At 44.9% G+C, this 8,864-nt stretch overlaps 1 protein-coding gene across 3 annotated transcripts in view; it reads left to right on the top strand.

The window, feature by feature from the left end:
• The first annotated feature begins 667 nt into the window (after positions 1-667).
• The window catches only part of THRAP3 (thyroid hormone receptor associated protein 3), a 61,718-nt gene continuing 53,521 nt past the window's right edge, over positions 668-8,864 (top strand). For 2 of the 3 annotated variants that reach the window (XM_037149832.2, XM_037149834.2), the window contains exon 1: positions 668-775. The gene's annotated coding sequence lies outside the window, so the exon portion shown is untranslated. Of the gene's footprint in view, positions 776-6,517; positions 6,639-8,864 lie in introns of all 3 variants that reach the window. The other variant, XM_037149833.2, reaches the window with a different exon arrangement.

Below are 8,864 nucleotides of genomic sequence, written 5' to 3'. Positions count from 1 at the left end.
CTTTTGGTGCGCCCATTGTTACTGAAGGTGGGGAGGGGGAGGGGGCGCGGTGGCGGGAGGTGAGGCTGGAGAGAGCTTTGCGAGACCGGGCTCCTGGATCTCTGGAGGTCATTATCACAACAACAACTCCATTTTGAGTCGCGCTTCCAGGGTACTGAGGGCTTTCACCGGCCTTACTTTATCGGAGCCTCGGAACAGTCTGTGGGGTAAAAATTACGAGTCTCATTTCATCGGGAAGGAAACTGAGGCTCAGAGAGCGGAGCCCATTTGCTCAAGGTCACAAAGTGAGGGTCGACTGAACGCCAGAAAACCGGATTCTCCGGTCAGGTACTTTTCAACAGCAAAAGCAGGCCACGAGGGGGTAGGACTCAGGCCCTCCCTCCAACCAGGTCCCAACCTCCAGGATGGCTCCAAAATGGTGGGGGCAGTGGCGTCAGCAACGCCTCCGCCCCTCGTCTCCAACCCCCTCCTTCTTTCCCCGGCCACCCGAGCGGGGGGAGGGGATGGAATGGAACAACCCACGTGACTGCCGACAACCTGGCGCGTGACGCAAAACGACGGGCTCAACGCTTGCTTTGCCTTGTGGGAAACGTAGTTTAGTACACCGTCAAGTTGCAAGGAAAGAAGGCTCTACGACTACATTTCCCAGGAGAAAGCGAGGCGACGCTGCCGCCGTGGGAGAGCGGGGACGCGGGGCGCGCTGTCGGGCGGGGGTGAGTTTTGGGCCGGTTGTGCCGTTGCGAGGCTGTGGCCGCGATCTCTGTGGTGGGCCTAGGTGAGTGAGGGCTTCTCTTGGGAACTAGGGCGGTTGGGCCGGCTCCAGTCACTTCGTCTTTTATCTTTTCACCATGGCGACTGGGTCTGGGTCCCCAGGCCCGCTTGGCGCGGAGCCGCTCCTCGGTGCCTACCTCGGGCCTTTTCTAAGCGGGCCCCGCTCCCTCCGGCTCCTCCCCCTCCCCGCCCTACTGGGCTTCCCCTCGCCCCGGCCTAGTTCCTGAGGCTCGGGGCCGCCTTTTCTACGTGCTCCTTCTACCCTGCCTTCTCCTTCTTGCAAGCTGTCGGGGTCTGGCCTCCACGTTCTCCGTCTCCCTCTTTAGTTTGAAACCAATTGTTTGGATTTCCCCTTTCCCCGGAACTCTTGAGTGTCCTTTCCCCCACGACATAGCCCTCATTGGCCTGCCTCTGTCTTTCCTTAGGGCGCATGTGGCTGGCACTTAGTAAATGTTAGCACCTCTTCCGTTCTTTTTGCCGTGTGGCCAGAGGAGGCACGGTCCAGATTTCTCTGCCACGGGAACATTGGTGCGCCCACTTTTATTTCAGACTCTTGGACTGGAGGGAGGCCGACTTGCATTCCAGTGATAATCGGCGGGTGTTCTGTTTATACGAGGCAATTTTCTTTGCCTTCCTTAGGACCTAACTAACTTTTACCAGCTGTTCTATTTGCTTTTCTAAATCTTAGGGGAGGAATATGGCGGCAGAAGCTGGCTAGTAGTGCTGGCGCTCCGAAGGTGGAAGCCTTCAGTGGTAGTACAGCGTTTACGGGATGACTGTTAGTCGGGTAGGAAAAAATTCTGAGAGTATGGTAGAACCTGGCCTGAGAGACCAGTGAAGCTTCTGGGGACAGCGTAATCGAAGGGTCCTGGATCCAACCTGTCTGGTTTCAAAGTTTGGCCCTGCTAGCTTTGAATTTAGGTCAGGGGCCCTCAGTTGTAGGTGCCTCAGTTTCCTTATCTCCAGAGTACTGAGTAAGAAACAGTGGCCATGTTGTAGGATTGTGATAAGGATTAAATTAAATTAAATTGAAAGCCACTCAGCTCATTACCTGACAGGTATTAAACACTTACTATTATCACCGTCGTGTGTAGGATTTCTAGGATTTCTGGTCCAGACCAGAAAGACATGTCTCATGCCAGATGGCCCTCCATTTTTTCCCCTGAAAATACTGTTGTAGCCTGTCCTTGTATCTAGACAACCTTCTGTGTGTACAGTTATATAGAAGTCTGTTAAAGACCCTAAAACAGCTGCTTCCATGAAGAACTTGTGAAGCAAATTCCACAAATTTGTTTAACTAGGAAATGTGTTTTGTGGACTAGTGTACACACTTTAGCAATGTGAAAAACAAATTTTTATGCAGCTATTTAGGCTTGATTGTATTTTATAGAAGAGGTGAGTTGGAATTTTTTAAGAAACCGTTAAAAAAACCTTTATGTCCAGTACAGTTCCGTTAAAAAAATATTTGTTTATTTACTTTTAGAGGGGAAGATAAGGAGAAAGTGGGAGAGAAACATCAATGTGTGGTTGCCTCTCATGTGTCCCCTACTGGGGACCCAGCCCTCAACCCAGGCATGTGCCCTGATTGGGAATCGAACCACCGACCCTCTGCTTCACAGGCTGGTGCTCAATCCACTGAGCTACACCAGCCAGGGCACAGTTCCATTTTTTAAAAAAGATTTTATTTATTTTTAGGGGAAGGGGAAAGGGAGGGAGAAAAACATCTATGTGTGGTTGTCTCTCGCACGCCCCCTACTGGGGACCTGGCTGGCACCCCAGGCGTGTGCCCTGACTAGGAATTGAACCGGAGTCCCTTTGGTTCTCAGCCTGCACTTAATCCACTGAGCTACAGGACCCAGGGCCATTTTTTGTTGTTGTTGTTTTTAAAAAATCATTAAGCCCTGGCTGGTGTAGCTCAGTGGATTGAGTGCGGGCCTGCGAACCAGACAATCGAGGTTCGATTCCCAGTCAGGGCACATGCCTGGGTTGCACACCAGTTCCCTGCAGGCCAGTTCCCAGCAGGGGATGCATGAAAGGCAACCATACATTGATGCTTCTCTCCCTCTCTCCTTCCCTTCCCCTCTAAAGATAAATAAATAAAATATTTTAAAAATAAAAAATAAATAAAAAATCATTAAACCTTTCACATGAGTGAAAGCTCTTCAGTTTTGGAGACAGTTGTTTTTAGTGTGCGGACTAGGTACAGTCCAATTTTAGCGGTGATGACGGTGTCAATAATAAAACCAGCAGTTCTTTAGCACATTTAACATCAAGTACAGATATTTTTTGAATTTTGTTTCAGTGGTGAAGTTATGGATTGCAAAAGGAGTGTCCTGTTTTGTATCAAGGAATTGGAAGGAGAAAGCTTGGACTATTTCCAAGATTAGCACTGAGATGGGGAGAGGTGAGGTTGACTGAGAGAGCATAAAGATTATCCTGGCTGGTGTGGCTCAGGGGATTGAGCACTAGCCTGCGAACTGAAGGGTCTCTGGTTTGATTTGCAGTCAGGGCACATGCATGGGGTACAGGCCAGGTCCTCAGTAGGAAGTGCGCAAGAGGCAACCACACATTGATGTTTCTCTCGCTCTTTCTCCCTCTCTTTTTTCTGTAAAAATATGTAAATAAAAGCTCTTAACATAGATTTATTTTTTAGAATTGGTGGGTTTTTTTAAAAATTGATTTTAGAGAGAAGGAGGGGGCAGAGAGAGAGAGAAACATTGATTAGGTGCTTCTTGTAGGTGCCCTGACCAGGGATAAATCCTACAACCTTGGTGTATTGGGACCATGTTCTAATCAATTGAGCCACCTGACCAGGGCTATAATGAATGGTTTAAACCATTACAAATCTTAGGGTGCTAGTCTGTTTCTCTTGGGCCTAGTGATGTCTATGGAAGTGTGGTTAATTGAAAGAAGTGTAGTTAATGCTCTTCTCTCAAATACTAGAGTTTTATGGGTTGCTTCACACATTCATTCTGTAAACATCCAAGATTAATTCAGTATTGGACTGATTGATAGATTAAACAAATAATGCCTGAGAACCTACTATCTACTGGCTCCTGTGCTAGACTCTGGAAGTACACAGGGGTGTGAGACAGATGAGAATTTGCCTTTTGAGAATTTCCAGTGTAGTGGGAGAAGACACAGCAATAAGCAAGTAAGTTACAAGTTGAGAAAAGTGATGTGGAAGTATCAAGCAGGGGACTCCAGTAGTCAAAAAAGGAGCGACCTAAGGGTGGTCAGAGTTCTTTTTATCAGCGGTCAAGAGACAGTTTTAGTTTTGTAGGGTGTCATGAAGAGAATGTTCCTGGTGGAGGGAACATGTACCCAAACTTGAGAAGAATTGAGCTTTCTGAACTGAAAAGAGGCCAAGTGTGCCTGACACATAGTAAATAGAGTGGCTGATGATGAGAGGGAGAGGGAAGCCATTGAAGCCTTTGGAAAGGGTGGGAGGGGTTGCTGTCTAATTTGTGTGTTACAGGCACTTTTAGGTGTGGGAAATGCATGGTGGGGGTTATCATTTAGGGGGCCATTGTGCTGGTCCAGGCCGGAGATCTAATTGCCTGAGGTAGATTAGTAGAGTAGGGATGAATCCATTGGAGGAGACCAAGGCTTTGATTACGTGGGTTTAATATTCTCTAGAACAGGCTGTTCTTTTTTTTTTTTTTTTTAAATTTATCTTTAGTGGGGAAGGAGAAAGGGAGAGAAACATCAATGTATGGTTGCCCCTTGTGCATCCCCTGCTGGGAACTGGCCTGCAGGGAACCTGTCTGTAACCCAGGCATGTGCCCTGACTGGGGAATCGAACCGCAGTTGTCTGGTTCGCAGGCCTGAGCTCAATCCACTGAGCTACACCAGCCAGAGCTAGAACAGGATGTTCTTCATCTGTGGTCCTTGGGCTGCAGGGAGCCTGTGAACTCTGTAAAATTTTGTGAGGGAGTTCATTTTCTCAAAAGAAGGGTTGTTACCTTCCATCATATTCATTAGTCAGATTGTCGAGAACCGCTGCTCTAGTCTATCCAATGTAGGGCTATAACCCAGAAAAAAACAGTTGCCCCCGGCTCACCAGGAGATTAAAATCATGGGTACCCTTTCTAAAAGTTTTGTCTTTCTTTGCTTTCAAGGGAACTCTTTTTCTTCAAGGGAACTAAATCTAGATTAAGTGCTGTGCCATAGAAATCATCTTTTAGTTTGTTTTCGTCTGGAAGTATAGGCTGGTGCACATAATGAGGAAGCTGAACACTTAGTGTGTGAAGAGTAAGATAATTTCTTCTTTCCCTCAACATGAGGGATTTCAGGTTTATATTCATATATTTTTCATGTACTTTTATTTTCCTTTTTAAAGATTTTTACTTATTTTTACAGAGAGGGGAAAGGAAGGCGAAAGAGGGAGACAAATGTTGATCAGTTGCCTCTTGTATGCCCTCCAGCTGGGGACCCCACCAACAACCCAGGCTTGTGCCCTGATTTGGAATCGAGCGGGGGGGCTTTTTGTTTGTGGAGGAGGGGATGCCCAAGCCACTGAGCCACACTAGTCAGGGCTTTTGTATATTTTTAGATGATAGTGTGTTATTATTGGAAGCATAGGGTGTGCTTTCTACCCCAAAGTTAGAGCTCTGCCACTGAGAGAACCAGGTATAATTTTTATAGCCGAGGTTGAAAACTGAAAGCTTGTGGACGGAGTTCAGTCTGCAGATGTGTTTTGTTTGGCCCACACAGTGCTGAAAATTTGAATTAGTTGTCAGCATTAAAAAACAGGGAGATTTCATGTAAAAATTTGGATTTAGGCTGCTTTTGAAAAATCAGATCTATCCCTAGCTGAGTTGATTGGAGTGTTGCCCGCCCCTCCTCCACCCTGTGCCAAGGTTGTGGTTCAGTCCCTAACCAGGGCACATACAGAGGCAGCCTATGAATGCATGAATGAGTGGAACAACAAATCTATGTTTTTTATTTTTTCCTTCCATCCATCCCTTTTTTAAAAAAGATTTTATTGAACTTATTTTTAGAGAAAGGGGAAGGGAAGGAGAAAGGGAGAGAAACATCAATATGTGGTTGCCTCTTGCGTGCCCCCTGCTGGGGACCTGGCCTACATCCCAGGCATGTGCCTTGACTGGGAATTAAAGGCGACCCTTTGGCTACCCTTTGGTGACCCTTTAGTTTTGCAGGCTGGCACTCAGTCCACTGAGCCACAGCAGCCAGGGCTGTTCCTTCCTTTCTGTCTTTAAAATCAATTTTTAAAAAAGTCAGATTTGGCAGTTATGGCCCTCTTTTAGCTTTGCAGCAGCCATCTTTTATCGGGGGCATGGTCTCAGGTTTGTCACAGACTTCACCACAGCCTGACATGTATCCCTGACATAGAACAAAATGTTAGCTGATGCTTATCATTTTACATCTTTATATTACTTGAGGCATCTTTGCTGTCCCTGTTCTAGATATATGATATAGGCTGCTAATGCACCCACTTAAAGTCATGCTGCTATCTTAATAATATATCACCATTAAACCTTTTTTTGTTTTGGTGCCTTATTTTTTTCCTTTGTTTTTTCTTTAAAAAGAAAAAAAAGGGAATTTTAGTTAACTTCAGTAGGTGAAACGGGGGAGAACTCAAAATAGTGAGTTATTTTGTTTTTAAACTGAAGAAACCCAAGAACTTTTAGAAAGTGTGAAGGCATTATCTGATCCTTGCCCATGCCTTTAGCTGACATATGTGCAGTGTCCTCATTTTTGTTCTGCCTGATTTGCTTTTTAGCATCTGGAATGTTGTAACTGCATAGCTTGGCGTGTTTCAGAAGATGGAAGGCCAAGCAAAGAGAAGTTGCTGAATGTCTAATTAGAAGACTTTTGGTTCCGTCCTGAGGCATAAAGACCAGGTGGTTTTTTGCTGCTGCTGTTTTTTGTTTTATCTTTACCCAGGACATGTACTCTCCCAACCTTGTGGGACTGAGCCGGCAGCGGAGGCATGTGCCCTGACTGGGAATGGAATCTGCATCTTTCAGATTACAGGGTGGTGTTCCAGCCAGCTGAGCCACACCAGCCAGGGCTTGTTTGTTTGTTTGTGTGATGTGCCTCTGTGAAGTCCATTGCTTTTCTTCAGTAATTCTGTGTGTTTTTTGAGGAGTTAATAACTCAATTTCATTTTTCTTTATTTTAATTAAAACAGTGTAAATAAAGGATTGATAGAGGAAATCACAGAGGTGAGGTTGCTTTCTACAATTACCGGAGAGATCTCGTCATCCCAGGGCTCTCACATTACTTCAGGGCTTCCCCAGACGACGGTCCCAGTGTATTCAAAGGACGTGTCCTGGAGTCCTTACTCTAATGCCTTTGGCTGCCGAACTGTGGGCTGTTAGGAAAAAAACTGTAAAAATGAAGGAGATAGAGGACTTTGGTCAGATGTCAGAGTGAGATTGTCCAAAAGAAAAAACGAATTGGGTAGAATTTTTAATGTAAGAAATCCTTGTTCTAGATATAACAAAGTGATTCTTCTGATCCTTGTTTTGTTTGCTCTGAAGTTCTTTATGCTTAGCCGGCACAGAGGTGCTGTATCGCAGTTCTGGCTTCAGCAGTTCTGATGTCCCTTCGTTAGGCACGTAGCACATAGGGAAGGGTTCGAGAGAGGCCGTCCTTGACTACCCTTTCTGTAATAGTGCCTCTTTCATCAACCGGTAACCACCCTACCCTGTGATGTTACTATGGGATGCTATATTATTTAATTTATTGTGTCTTCAACTATTTTAGAGAGTAAAGAGGGGATTTGTTTAATTTTCTGCTGAATCCCCATACCTAGGGTGATCTCTCTCTGTCACACAGAAGAGGCTTAGTAAATCCTGAAAGGATAAATTAATACAGGAGTGAATGAGTGGCTGGCTGGGCGGTAGTTTCAGAGTGCTCCCACTATTAAGTCCCGGTTTCCTGAGGTTACGTTCTACCAGTTGAAAATTTGGTGGTGGGTGAAGAGATTACAGCAGGGCAAGAGGGTACTTCCCGGATTGATGGAAACATTCTCTATTTTGTTGGGGTTGGGTTTACACACTATTTTGTCAGAACTCACCAATATGTATTTTTAAAGTGTAAATATTTATTGTATATTGCTAGTGAATTATAAAGGTGCTTTTAAAAATTTTGTGTTCAAAACCCATCCTCTAAAGTCTATGCTATAAAGCTGAAGTTAACTCAATAAGTAGGTTGTGATAATGATTGTTTTTCTTGAGTTTTCAGTCACTTTAGCAAAGTATAGATTGGACAAGAGATTTTAAACTGTTCCGTTGGAGTGAAGAGGTGCCCTAGGGGCTATTGAAGGAAAGAGGCTGAGTTGGTAGGGCTCATTGTAGAGCAGTTCTGCACTGATATTTTACTTATTTATTTATTTATTTTGTAAAAAGATTTTACTTATTTATTTTTAGAGGGGAAGGGAAGGTGAAAGGTAGAGAAACATCAGTGTGTGGTTGCCTCTCGTGTACCCCCTACTGGGGGCCTGGCCTGCAACCCAGGTATGTGCCCCAAATGGCAATCAAACCAGCGACCTTTTGGTTAGCGGGCCAGGTGCTCAAGCTACTAAGCCACACCAGCCAGGGCTGAAAGCTTAATACTTAATGCCTTGCTTCAGAAGAACTTAGTTGCATTGTTTGTGATAGTCTTCTTATTTTCCCGAAACATTTAGAAGGTGATGTGTTGGTTATTGGGTTGATGGAGAATGCTTTGTCTTTTTTTCCTAGCGAAGAACTTAGCTTGTCTGTTCTCTTCCTTTATTTCTGTTTCATGCTTATTTTTGCTGGGCATTTTACCTTCAGCATGTATAAATTGTTTCACTATTCAACCAACCAGGGAGGATTAAAGTGGCCTTGAATGTAGCGCCTTGTTCAATGACAGTACAGAATGAGGAAGAAAATAATATTTAATCGATTGTTGGTTACTGTATTCCATTTTAACTGTGGAGGCTGCATAGTGTTGGAGGAAACATGATGAAAGTAAATTGATAGGAAATATTTTCTCTTCCAGGTAGGGAGTACTCTTTGTTCCATTTTCAGCAAAATATTTGCAGCTGCAGTTTCAGTTAGTAGGGTGTGTTTATGGAGGTATGTGATCTGTGGTACCTA

Source organism: Artibeus jamaicensis, unplaced genomic scaffold (genome assembly GCF_021234435.1).
Source record: "Artibeus jamaicensis isolate MK-2021 breed Jamaican fruit bat unplaced genomic scaffold, CSHL_Jam_final scaffold_847, whole genome shotgun sequence".
Taxonomy (NCBI): Eukaryota; Metazoa; Chordata; class Mammalia; order Chiroptera; family Phyllostomidae; genus Artibeus; species Artibeus jamaicensis.
The sequence above is the reverse complement of the archived record's forward strand: the minus strand, read 5'-3'. Positions and strand labels throughout refer to the sequence as shown.